Below are 14,591 nucleotides of genomic sequence, written 5' to 3'. Positions count from 1 at the left end.
GAATTAGCTAATAAATTAAACTTCAAACTAAAACATTTCAACAACGGTCACATTCCAATCGATCGATTGATAAATTAACAAACTTGACCAATCAGAACGGGGTCAGTGCACGTAATAAAGCTGTATGTGGCCCATTGACGGTGCGCGGGCGCCGGCCCACTTACCTACCACTTTCGATCTCAATACTTTCGTTTTCGGCGCGCGCGCAACGTAACGTGTGACGTCAGAACGCCGTTAGTAATTAGTAAAAACGATGCGAGAAGTTCTATTGTGTTTTTGATTATAATTACATGATTGAGGTAGGTTTGGAAGAGATAGGACTGGACAAGTTTTGTTCCCTTTAAAATAGAATTGATTGACAGTTTCTTTTTTAATGTAAATGGAATGGTTTTTGGTTTACACTAGCGAGCTACGTCGTAAGTTTTTATAGATGAAAATGAAATGGTAACCTGCCGGCGCTATCAGTACACGTTGACGAGGCACCAGTGAGAGATGATAGGTGATGATGAAAGCAGGTCAGTTGGCCCATCGATGAATTCGATGAGAATAAACCACTTTGTCTTTGAGGAACCGCGTAGAGGTGGACCTTATAGAGCCTACAAGGTCGTCCTCCACACTGTTCCTATAATATGGGGTATATTTACCTATAATATAGGCAGATCACACTGGCCGTGTGCTTCCGACATAGAATAGGTCACCTTTCCTTTTTCTGTGAAAAGCGACTAAGGTAATTTATTAGTCAAAGGATGGGCATCAGCGTCCCTCTTAAAATATCACCAAAGCCTAACTGCGGTTGCCAACCCGCCTGCCAAGCGTGGCAACTACTGGTGAAACCCCCCTTATAGGGAGGCCTATGCCCAGTAGTGGACAGTTAATGGCTGATATAATGATAATGAGGGTATGTTGTTGTAAAAATTTTCTGCTTACTTGGAAACTCTAGTGACACATGGTACATGGAGAAGGACATATGACAGTATTTATCCTGGTCAATAAACATAACCCGGTTTTGCAGACGAACTCTCGCTGTTTGATGGAGAAATATTTCAACAGAAGGTATTTAAATAGGACAGCGTTTTATTTGTGAATCATTGAAGAAACATGAGCTATTGAACAAGAGAAATTGTTTGAAAAACAGAAGAATAAAACGTTTTAATATTTTTCTATTTCTTAAAAAAAGATTAATTTGTGAATGATTGCAAATACGCGGGCAAAAGTTAGTATTGTTATAATTGACTTTTTTTTTTTTTTTTTTTTACAACACAGGGGGCAAACGAGCATGCGGCTCACCTGATGGTAAGTGACTACCGCCGCCCATGATCACCCACAACACCAGCGGCATTGCAGGTATGCTGCCGGCCTTTTAAAAAGGAATATACTCTTTTCTTGAAGGTTATGTTGTCGTATCGGTTCGGAAATACTGCTGCTGGAAGTTGATTCCAAAGAATGGTTGTGCGTGGAAGAAAGTGCCTTGAAAAACGCACGGTGGAAGACCGCCACTCGTCCAGATGATTGGGATGAAACTTTAGTTTGTGGCGGGTTGTACGGTGGTGAAAATCAGCAGCAGGTATCAATCCGAACAATTCCTCAGAACACTCCCCATGATAAATTCGGTAGAAGATGCACAGAGACGCAACATCTCTGCGCAGTTTCAATGGGTCAAGTCGGACAGTAAGGCGTTGACTATCGATAATTCGAGCCGCCCGACTTTGAATGCGGTCTAACGGAAGGAGTTGGTACTGTGGCGCTCCTGCCCACAGGTGAGAACAGTATTCCATATGCGGCCTGACTTGGGCTTTATATAATTTCAGGCGGTGTTCTGGCATGAAATATCGTCTCACCCTATTGAGCACTCCTAACTTTTTGGAAGCTATCTTAGCCTTCTCCTCCAGATGACCGCAAAACTGGACGTCGCAAGATATATCAACGCCCAGAATTCCTAGACTTGACTTTTTATCAAGGGAAGTGCCCTGAAAGTGAGGAGATACGACAAACGGCGTCTTTTTTGCGGTAAACGCGCAGACTTGTGTCTTTTTGGGGTTAAATTGGACAAGATTTTGTTCACCCCAGATCGAAACTTGATGGAGTGAAGTTTCGATTTCAGACACAAGTCTATTCCGGCACTCATCGGTATGTGCCCGCGAGATCTTTGCATGACCGGTATATAATGTATCTCCTGTACTGTCGTCCGCATAGCAATGAATATTACTTATCTGTAACATATCATTGATATGCAGAAGAAACAGAGTCGGAGATAGTACACAGCCTTGCGGGACACCAGCATTCAAAGGTTTTAAATCAGAGCATGCACCGTCGACTACGACCTTAATGCTACGTTCCTTGAGAAAACTGGCGACCCAAATGCACAGTCTCGCAGGCAACCCAAATGAAGGTAGCTTTGAAAGCAGCGCTCTATGCCACACCCGATCAAAGGCCTTCGCAATATCCAGACTAACTGCTAAGGCCTCTCCCTTACTCTCGATTGCCACTGCCCATCGGTGTGTTAAGTAAGCTAAAAGATCACCGGCCGAACGTCCCTGTCGAAAGCCATACTGGCGATCACAGATCAGCCGGTGCTCTTCTAGGTACCGGAGCAGTTGACGGTTAATGATGGATTCCATAACCTTCGAGAATAAGGAAGTGATAGCTATGGGCCTATAGTTAGCTGGATCTGAGCGATCTCCCTTTTTAGGGATCGGATGCACCAGAGCAGTCTTCCAAAACTTTGGGACTATGCCCGATGAGTAGCTAAGCCGAAAAAGACGCGTAAGAACCGGAGCCAACTCTGGTGCGCACGTCCTAAGCACAATTGGAGGAATACCATCAGGCCCACTCGACTTATGGATTTCGAGAGAGAAAAGTGCTCTACGCACTGAGCTATGCGTGAATTTAATGTCAGGCATAGAGCTCCTACAACACGTGATGGTCGGTGGTGGTTTCTCCCCGTCATCCAATGTCGAGTTTGACGCAAAGATGGATCCAAGAAGATCGGCCTTTTCTTTAGCGTTCTGGGCCAACGAGTCATCCTCCCTGCGCAAAGGTGGAAAAGATGACTTACAGAAATTCCCTTGTGCAGCTTTGGCAAGAGACCAGAAAGTTTGACTGTTTGTGTTGTGACTTCTGGTTGGTACTGATATATCATGTTGATAGTTAATTATAAATTACATGTAAATATTACGCTAAATATAATAATGCTCATAATTTATTACTGATATGTCATATTGTTAATAATAATCCATTATACCCAACAACTATCGAGGAAGCTGAACAAATAGATACTACGTAGATACCAATAATAAACTAACACAACTTATGTTTTAACATGTCAATAAAATTATATTATTAACATTATAAATAACGTATTGTATCTGATACATGTGAAAACATGACTTAGTGCTGTTATTTTTATTGACCTTTGTGTCTGATCATAAAACTATGCTAATTATACTTTTAATTTTAAAGTTGACGAATAAATTTAAAATTGGAACAGTTGGATACACACAAGTGTTGATTATTCCCCTAGTGTTGTGGACGTACTTCGGGTTATAGTGACTATTTTCCGTTCATTGTTATAATACAAAAAATAAAATCTCTAAACTGCCTGTTTATATAAATAATTAGTTCTAACATTAGAAATGTGAAAATTCAGATGTTTGATACATTATTTTATATAACATAACAATTTTTTAAAGAGCATACTAAGAAGAAAAATAAAGGGTTAAAGAGGAAGAGGAAGACCGACAAATAACTACATAGGACAGATAAAGGAAACACTAGATGTCATGTCGTATAGGGAGGTTAAAGATATGGTCTGGAATAGAGCTGGTTGGAAGAGAATGCATGAATTAAGTGCCCCTATAAGAGGAAACTTTAATAGAAAAAAATGTTTGAATGAAAACTTATACACAGATAGATCATGTCCTAGATTAACATGTAAGGTATTTCATAAACTAATTTATAAAAATAAAGCCGATGTATACAACTAGTAGAATACATATAATATACTATTTGAGTATATTATTATGAGTATATCAGAGTATATACTCAATGCTACTCACATTTTGTAAAATAATATTGACCTTTTACTACATACTTATGAATACCTATAAATCATCAAACACTTACCATTACTTAGATATGTCAGTCTATTCATTCGAATAGATGCTCTTAGATAAATGTTCTAAAGCTCTTCCTCATAGGTAAACTAGTATAATATCTCACGGTTCTGTCTACCGCCGTAGTTTAAAATTTTTAATCATCATTTCAGCCGTTAACTGTCCACTGATGAAGATAGGCTTCCCCCCATAAAGGGGGTTTTACCAGTAGTTGCCAAGCTTGGCTATCATCATTGACGGATTGGCAACGGTACTAGTAGTCAAGCTTTTAATGATGTTTTAAGAAGGATGCTGTTTCCCATCCCTCGACCATTAAGTTCCCTTAATCGTCTCTTACAACATCCATGGGTATGGAAAGGGGAATTTTTAATACGTAAAATAAATTAACGCGATCATTTAGGTAAACTATGACAATTTACCTGATTTTTTTATAAGTGAAAATGAAATGGTAACGCCGCCGGCGCCATCGATATACACTGGCAGGGTACAAGTGACAAATAACATGATGAGAGATGAGAATAAAAGTCAATTGGCCCATTGTGACGAATTCAACAAGAATTAACCATATTGGTTTCCAACGAAGGTCGGCCCGATAGGGCGCATTGCTAGAGCTGTTCGACCCAGTCACTAACAATCCATTTTCCCCCTAAATTATCTGAATTTTATCGACGTTTCAACCTAGTTACATCGTGGTCACTAGTAGACTAGTGTAGCGCTATCATATCTCTATTACCGAGAATTTTTTTCTTCTATCCTCTCATTATCCTACACCATACTAATTGTATCACTATACTAAAGGTTTCTGAACACAAAACGTGCCGTGATAACCTAAAGATCGTCTTAATACCTGTTTCTCAGAAACCATAAAATATTCAGCGTGAAAGTTTATGTCATTATTATTTTTTTTTTACTGTGAAATATCTCCCTTTGACTTCGCTAGATATCTCTATTCCATATCAATATATAAAACTAGGACGTCTATATTATAAAGTTTTAGACGTTAGACTCCGGAAAATTTGTACATTTTCTTTATAATCCTATTGTTAAATGTTTAAGTGCAATAAAAGAATTTTATCATGACCGTTACCTGTTTCAAGTTAACCTCCTTTCTTCTTTCAAGTATTGTGTTTTGTTCTCACAGTTGATGTCTCCTTAAAGAATAAACTGGTAATATATCTTTAAAAAGTATGCATATTATTAATTAGAATATACATAAAAATACTTTGATAATAAATACATTTTTACTTTTTTTTTAGTAAATTGTGTCGTCACTTCATCATTACATAATGTGATTTAATTCTATTAATATAATAAATGCGAAAGTTTGTTATGATGGATGAATGTTTGTAATTCTTTCATGCAAAAACTACTAAATACAATTGAATGAAATTTAGTACACGGATAGGTTACATCCTAACTTAGCACATAGGATACTTTATGTACTAATTCACACGGACGAAGCCGCAAGATACAGCTAGTGTTATTATTAAACAAATCATCGATGTGATCAATGAGTTTTTATATAACTCCTCCGCTCTGACCCAATTGTATTAAATCTGTATCCCACTTTCGTTTGGAACATCCGTTTAGTCTTTTTACGACATGTGTGAATTATGAATTGACCTAAACTGACAAACATAATGATGTCATTACGATCTCTTTCAGTAGGAATTCATATAAATACTAAGTTTTACACCCGACGTCGTCCTGGTTAATGTATATCGTTTCCGGGATATACATATATTAACCAAAATAAAAACTCGTAATAGTTTATTTTCTCCTCCATCCAATATGTTACGTGTATATGTAACTTCATCATGATTAGTTAAGCCATAGTTTTAATGTATAAAAAATAGACAATCGAACATATATCCTCTTTAATGAAGTCGGTTAAACTTATGAAAAATGTAAAACGATATATTAAGTAAAAATCATTGTATAAGAATTAACTAGATCTGCACAAGCGAACAGACAATGTATATTTAAAAAATGTCTAAGAATATATTATAATGTATGTGATATAAGATGCAACCGGTTTTAAAATAATAAAAAAATTACACTTTTATTTCAAGAGCGAAATAACTTACGGTATACTAGCATAGATGCCTCCCGCAAGTGATGAGACATTAGCGTTTTAAACACTTAGACTAAATTAAATTTATTATTTAATTAAATTGTCAATACAAAGTTTGTGATTGTCATTTTATCCATTCATATATATTTTTTCATTGTAAACATCATTGTAGTCTTTCATTGTAAAAAATAACTTTTATTTGAAGGAAGAAACAGCTGTGTTACTTGACCGTTCTTTTCAGTTGAAATTGCATTCCGAACTGGGTGGTAAATTCATAAAAAAAAATGATAATTCAAAAATACTTTTTATTGTGTTTACTTGAATAAAAATTATTTATTATTAATAATTTTTAAACGTTTTATAATATACTTCATACGGTGCACCAAATTTTAATTTATTTTGGAGCATTTTTTCTATCTACTTTAGAGGGTTCTTTATCTGCTAGATACAGTATGTATAATAATCTTAAATCTTAATCTAATTCAATCTTAATTCTTTATGGTTACTAGACTTTTTCATTACTATACTACAAAGTCTACTTCATGCTGTAAATAGTAATACTTATACATCTAAGGGTATAAGTAGGCCCGTACCCATATAAAAATTTAACAAAAATTTCATTCACACTATAATTATACATACTCAGACTCTACTCATATGACAATGAAATGGTGATCTCAAATTAAATAATGGTAAAGAATAAAGTTACATAAAAGCGTCCCATTTGCATCTTAATTTCGTGTCATTTATATCTGTTACAATGTATAAGTAAAGTGCCATACAATATTACCCTCCCACGCTTATAAATTGCACCATATGACGCAACAGCTAGCTCGGAAGCGGGAAGGAACAGTTATGTCATTGCTCATTGCGTGATCTCTTCACTCTTTGCACTCTTTACTTTCTGTGTGTTTGACACATTGATCGTGAAAGAAAATCTTTTTATACTTTTATTTATGAACGAATTAAATCACGAATTTCTCGTAATCAATCACTCACACAAAAATAAAATCATTTGATAAATTGAAATCATTGATAATTTATTAGGCTTTGGCCATAAACCATTGAGAAAAGCATTAACAAAGTTTGACTTTAGTAAGACAGTCTTTATTCTGAAGATCAGGCTGTATAACGAATAGCTTAGCTCCTTTACCTTTCCCATTGTTGATAAATTAAAAGTAATACTACCACTACATACTTTTATTCCCGTAAAATTTTATATGGCAAATAAACTAATAACCGACTTAATGGAAAATGATAAAGACTTAAGCCTGTGATCTCCCAACCTGGGATTCTTGTCGTGCACAAACTACTTATTTTAAAAATTTATTGCTATCCATAATGTTGGTAACAGTTGGTATACATAGAAATAGATCTCTTATACTCTCTAGACTCTGTTGGAAACGACAAGTAGAGGAGAAAAGACAAATCTTTTCTTCGTATTTTAAAAATACTTGACGACGTTGACACGATATTATAACCTATTAATATTAAACTATTTTATATGAATCGTAATTTGAATATTAAACTCTCCCGATCAATTTATTGAGTTTCATTTATTTTACTAAAATATTACATATAATAAATATTGTTTCCATAAGACTCATATATTTTAGGACATGTAAATCCGTACAGTATGTACGTATATACTGTCCTAATTGAATACGCATATAAATGTTCCAATAACGACGATTATTATGTGTCAATATAAAAATATTTTCAACGTAATTTGAAACCTGTAGCAATATCAAATATGTTATGAATTTTACAACGACGGACGCAACAGGAGATATGAAGTGTCGTACAAGAGTAATAAAATGTATGAATATAATTATTTGTGTGAATGGAAAGGCAATGGCCCCATAGTCCAGTAATGAGATACTTTTGCTTAAAATAAATTATTTCCGTAAAGCTTAAAACACTTTAAGTAAACCTAATTCGTTTAGGTTCGGGGCAAATAGATTAGGTATTAGTAATGGGGTCTAGCAGCCCCATTGGTGACAATATACCCAATCAAGTCAATATCCACGCGGTTCCCTATGGAAACCATCTTAGTTAATTCTTGTTGAATTTATGACGATAGACAAACTGACCTGCTTTCATCTTCACTTATCATCTCCTACTGGTCTATTCCATTCTCGGTCATTAGAAAAAAGAAATTCGTTTAGGTTTAGCTTAGTGCACGTAACTATGGCGTCTTTTCATACTTTACACTGCGAATTACAGAGCTAAGCTAAGCGAAGTAATTGAAATATATGAGCTAAGTTCATGACAGCGAAGCTAATCGCTAATCTTTGCTTGGGGATGAAACGAATACTGTACCGCGAAAGATATATCAGTTGTCAAATTTCTCAATCAGTTTTTCATCAGACTCCTGAGTTTCGATCTATTTTTCTTGATTTCCAAATGCAAAGTTACACTTGTAAAATATTTAGAATTATGGAGTTCTAATAAAACCCGTGCTTAGTATTGAAAGATTAATGGATTATTATGGATATGAATCAATAATAAGTGTAAATTATAAAATAATAATAAGAATGTATCACTAATTATTTATTTATTTATATGCTTTTGTACATTTACTTATAGATATAAGGTTAGGTACAATAAAAGTTTACGCAAGCTACTAGAAAACCCGAACGGAGAAAGTGTCTGTAGGGTTTATATATAAAACATAACACATAGGGTGCAAAAATAATATAAAAAATAATAAATTATATTATTTGTATCTGTATAGTTAGTAATAGAGTATACATAAATAAATATATATAAACATAGAATAATATACATACATTAATCTACTCGTGACTACGGCATACGGCATACTACATAACCTGGTCGAAACGTCCACATAATTTAAGTAAATTGTCATAGTTTAGTCAAAATTATCAAGTTATCTACCGTCTCTTATAAAAAATAAAGCAAGCAGCGCAAAAATGTAAAAGTTAATTGTCATCAATAAGTACCAATAATAATTCCAAAACAAAGATAAAGTTGACAGTTTTACAATAAAGTACCCAGTTAGGCAAGGGAATGTCGAATGCTTATTAATAGGAACGATGCTTGTATTTCATTATTTTACCACGACAATTACATTTGGAAATTAGTTAAATAAATTGCAGTATTTAATTAAAACTCAAATCTCAATTATTTATGGTGGGGAAACCGCGACATTGTGCTATTCATAGACGACTGGCCGCAAGACTGTTTCTGCATTAAGACTCGTTTTACGTGGCACATAATGGCCCGTTTAAGCACGTCTGCCCTTTACCCAGTAACACAAATTGTGGCTTGTGTGCAAAAAGTACCTTTTATGGACGTGACGAAAACACCACAAGGGAAAACCGACTTTTGTCCGCTATTTTAGAACTCAAATCAAAATGTCCATATCGAGGTGCATGCGTCAAAATCTGTTTAGAAACATGACATTGGACGCGATCGTTTGAGACAATGCGTGGATCGAATGCCAATTTACATGTGCTAACCGATTTGCGAGATTATCATGCGATTCAGTCATATGACATTACTTTTGTCTTTTGTTTTTTTTTTTCTTTTTCTAGTTTAAATTATCGCATGAGCGCAAGGCTAAATAAGATTGTTACAAATTCTAAGAATTATTTTCCGCGTTAGTAAGGTCATTTATATTGTTATTATTATGAGGACAAATAGAAGAAAGTTATCGGCAGTTTGACAAGCTAGTGACGAGCGGAAGTAGGAACTGTATTGTGTTTGTGTGTTATCTAATTTCCGGGGATATACCTACAGTGGTGTGGCGGTCAAGGCAAAGATAAAATGGAACGTGTCAACGGAGGTACATTGCACTAACGTGATCAACGAAGCGTATATAAACAGAGGAAGTTATATATCATTTTACAGGTACATATTGTTCCTATTTGAAACTGTACAATTTTTAGGCGTGTGTTACACAAATATTGAGACGTTTGATACTACACGACCATAGATATCTAAATGGACGAGATATATAATGCTGAGCGTTTTATTTATTTTTATTTATTTATTGTACTTTAATACATCTAGAAAGTGTAAATTGCGTACTTAACACTATACCTATGGTGTCATTTACCAGTTGACTGTAATAATTAATATTAAATTAAAACAATAATTAAAAATATATACATATATAATACTCATATCGTCATAGTCGTAAAATACTGACGGATCTGACAAATATTAAATATATATATATATATATATATATATATATATATATATATATATATATATATATATATATATATATATATATATATATATATATATATATATATATATATATCTGTCAGTATTCTACGACTATGACGATATTACCTATTTTCTTAAATCAGTGCACCGCCATTTGGCGTGGCGGTTAACTGATAGAGAATGCCATCAGGCATTAAGTCCGCTCTGTAGACATTTTTCAATGTGTGTAAAAGTATAAATAAATAAATAAATATTATATGTATTTTTTACCTTCGTTACCTCATAACTCCGTTAGTTATATTTCGATTAGTCCGATTAGAAAAATTTTTTTTTACCTAAAAGGATATACTTACAGATTGGTACCATAGAGTTTTTATCAACATAGATTCTGTAGTTTAGTTTTAAAATCAAAATAACTGGTTTTGCCACAAATGAAATCGATTTTTTGTGAAACACAATCTTATAATATGAACTAGGTACGAAAAATTACCTACACTGTTACTCGTAACATAACATTGGTACCATTTAGTTTGACAGGCTGGCCAACATAACCTGACATTATTTTGTCGCTTCGTACAAAAGAATAGGAGGTCAACGCATTGTTGTAAAGCACTTAGCAGTCCTCACGGAGATGCCTTGTGTCTTAAAGTTCTCTGTTATCGTTTAGGGCTTCACAAAGACACAATGGGAGTGGTGTAAAGTCTAAATGGTAGTCGTTTACCAACATTTTGAAACAACAATGTGAGGAGAGATGAAATATAATGACCTATTTACAAAGTCAAGATAATTTGTTCATTGTAGTGTCAGTAAATAGTCTATGGGCGAGATTTATAGATACTGTTTTTTCGTTTATGAACAGACGACAGAACTACGGACAGATTACCAGAGAGTGACTTTGTACAAAAATCGTTTGCTTGGGCACCTCTGTCCCATTCGTGTTCTTTTCGTGTTGTATTTGCATGGCTATGTTTCGGTTTAAAGGGTGAATTTGCAGGGTACAGAGGAATAACTCCTGAGTCCTTAGGAATAGCAATGCATGGATGGGAGGGGGGGGGGGTATCAACGGCGAAACAGTTATGTCCATAGTGCTGCTGATGTCTATGGGTGGCGGTTGCCGCTTTCCATCAGGTGGGCCGTCAGTTTGTTTGCCATTCTAAGTTGCATAAAAGAAGATGAAATCTAATATAAAATACTAATTTATTTTTCATCTACTCGTCCGAAGCCGAAGCAGATCGCTAGTAAAAAATAAAAAAGAACAGTTGTTTTAAATTTAACAGGAACACCTTCTCCATTTCGAAGTATGTTAAAAATATTTATGACCCTTATTTAATTACTTCTCAATCAAGTTCTTTTTTGTATGAACACAATTCTGGCATTGAATTACCTTCATCAATATTTTGAAATGTCATTGTGACTAATTATAATTTTTACAAATGCTTTGCTACAAAAACATATTTGTACCTATACTTAGAATAAGATATAGGTATCTATTTTGACATTACTTTGTCCTGATAAAAAATATTAATTACATTAATACAATAAGTAACGCAGCAGATACATTGTGTATTTGCAATATATATTATATTAAAAGCCTAGTTATAAAAAAAAACTTTTTATATACAAGAAAAAAAACAATTGTGCCCAGAAATTCGTACGCGTGACCGGAACGTATTATTATTAATTTTGTTATGGTAAATTAATTAAATAAATGTACTTTATGTATGTAATTTTGCTATATACTAAACATGAACAGAGAAGAGGACTGTTAGTAAAGGGAGCTAGTTTGCCACCTCCTACCTAATGAACTAGTCCCCTATAGCTGGAGGGAGAATTGTTAGTAATGGGGATTAGTAGCCCCAATGCTAGGCAATATACTATATCAGGTAGACCTCTTCATGGTTCCCCCTGGAAACCATCGTGATTGATTTATTGTTAGATTCGTGATGGTGGGCAAACTTACCTGATTCATCCTCACCTGTCATTCTTCACTGGTGTCCCGCCAGTGTTAACCGATAGCACAGGCGGGAGTACCATTCCATTGTCATCCATTAAAAAAAGCCCCCTATAGCTCTATACATAATATATATTGGAGGGGAGGTCCCGTTGCTAGTAATATACTGTATCTAGTGAATACGTCACAGTGGATAGTTTCCTCGTGCTCATATACATCACTAATATTGATTCGATATATAGATATTGTATCTATGTGTATATTTTTGTAGTTTGTATCGTCCATGCCTACTGCACAAGTTATTGACCCTCCACGGTTTTTCCCGTAGTTGATTTATCATCAAAATCATTAATGTATTTATCATATAAATCGAATGTAAACTTATAAAAAGTTCTAAAAAGATGCTTTAAATCTCTGATTGACATAAAATTAATTTATTCAAAACACTGTGGTAATGGAGTATTGATGCAAAAACTTATATTAATAAATTAGTCACCGAACTATTTATATTTATAGGACCATATATCTATAACTCATATTTCAACTAATGAGAAACTGAGTTTGTTTTATACCTCTTAGTGTCTTAACGGCTTAACAAATCACTATAAAATTTAGTATAGGTACTCACACGTAATTTAAGGGATGTAAATTATTTTTTATCCTATCTAGTAAGCATATCCTGATCACGCAAACGAAATCACGTATAAAAGCTAGTATAACTATAATTTGAAATTTGGCTTTCCAATAAGTGCGGGTTCAATTCCTGCACAATACAAATATTTGTTTTTTTTAGTGGATGATAATGGAGTGATAACCCCGCCTGCGCTAACGGTATACGCTGGCGGAGCATCAGTGATGGATGATAGGTGAGAATGAAAATGCAGGTCAGTTAGCCCATCGTGATGAATATACTTGGTATTCGGCACGATGGTTTCCAGGGGGGACCACGGGGAGGTCGACCTGGCAGGGGTAATGGGACTAGTAGTCCCCATTACTAACAATCCCTCCCCCTGCTTATATTGGTTAGGATATCTATACATTATAAGTACAGATATATAAAATATATATGTAAATATCAGTTCTATAATTCACATAATACTAAACAGTACAAACCCTGCTTATTTTAGGACCAGAAAGCTGATGATAGTAGATTTTTTAAACTGTACTATAATTAAAAAGTCGCCTATTAAAAATTACAAAAAGTTATCTTTTAAGCCACTCAACTAATCAGGTTGTACTGTTTTATGTCACGCTATTTCCGTTTATACGTTATCTACATCGTTTTATAAAACGTATTATATGTTTACGTATCTAAAACTGCCCGTAGTTATCCATTGATTGGTTACATTTTCTCCTCTAAACCTGTAGATTGCTTACATCCCGTGAAACTACGACTGCTTTCTTTAGATGCACAAATACATCCGGAATTGTAAATAGGTAATAAACAACGTAGATAGTAAACAACGAATGAGGATGACATTTGTATATTTAAGAAAATTAATAGGCATTTATTTTTATTTATTAATTTATTTTTTATAGTTAATATTTAATTATTTTTTTATGCAATTGGGAACAGCAAACAAGCTGATGGGAATTGGTGACGGTCGTCTATAACATAAATAACACTCTGAATATCACAACTGTGGGCAACAAAGGAAATCAGGAATGGAAATTGGAAATATATGTATAATGGTCAAAGGGAAGACTAGGACCGTGAAGGCAAGCCAAAGGGAAACAATAGATGTGCGTGTCAATTTCGAATTTGGTAAACAATAAGGTACTAACAAGGTAAGGTAAGAACAGGCGTACACGCATAACAGACAAATATCAAAAAATATTAAAAATCAAAATTTATTTACACAGTGCACAGCTTAATTAGTTTACGCGCGGGACGCCTAAGAACGCCCCACCCCGCTCCCCCCCCCCCCCCATTGTGGCTGCGTCCGCCACATGCACTATTCCATCATGACCAGGAAACACTCTAGTTATACGGCCTTTAGATACTAGATACAACCCTAAGATACCCTCATATGAAGTGGGGTAGGGAGGATTATAAGTAATGGAGTATAGTTGTCCCAATATCAAGTCTACCTGTGCACGGAAAACCATCTAGAAATCATCATGATTAATCGCTAATTAATTAGATGATCACGTGCTCCAATGATCAATTAGATGATTGGTGCTCCGCCAGCATATCCCGTTAGCGCAGGTGGTCCATTTTCACCCATAAAAAAAAAATCGGCCTAGTAAA

General features: G+C 34.7%; 1 protein-coding gene across 6 annotated transcripts in view; it reads right to left on the bottom strand.

The window, feature by feature from the left end:
- The window catches only part of LOC113511047 (A disintegrin and metalloproteinase with thrombospondin motifs 16), a 206,258-nt gene that overhangs the window by 77,522 nt on the left and 114,145 nt on the right, over positions 1–14,591 (bottom strand). The gene's annotated exons all lie outside the window — the stretch shown is intronic.

This window comes from Galleria mellonella, unplaced genomic scaffold (assembly GCF_026898425.1).
Source record: "Galleria mellonella isolate WM207_F2 unplaced genomic scaffold, CSIRO_AGI_GalMel_v1 utg133, whole genome shotgun sequence".
In the NCBI taxonomy this organism is placed as follows: domain Eukaryota; kingdom Metazoa; phylum Arthropoda; class Insecta; order Lepidoptera; family Pyralidae; genus Galleria; species Galleria mellonella.
The sequence above is the reverse complement of the archived record's forward strand: the minus strand, read 5'-3'. Positions and strand labels throughout refer to the sequence as shown.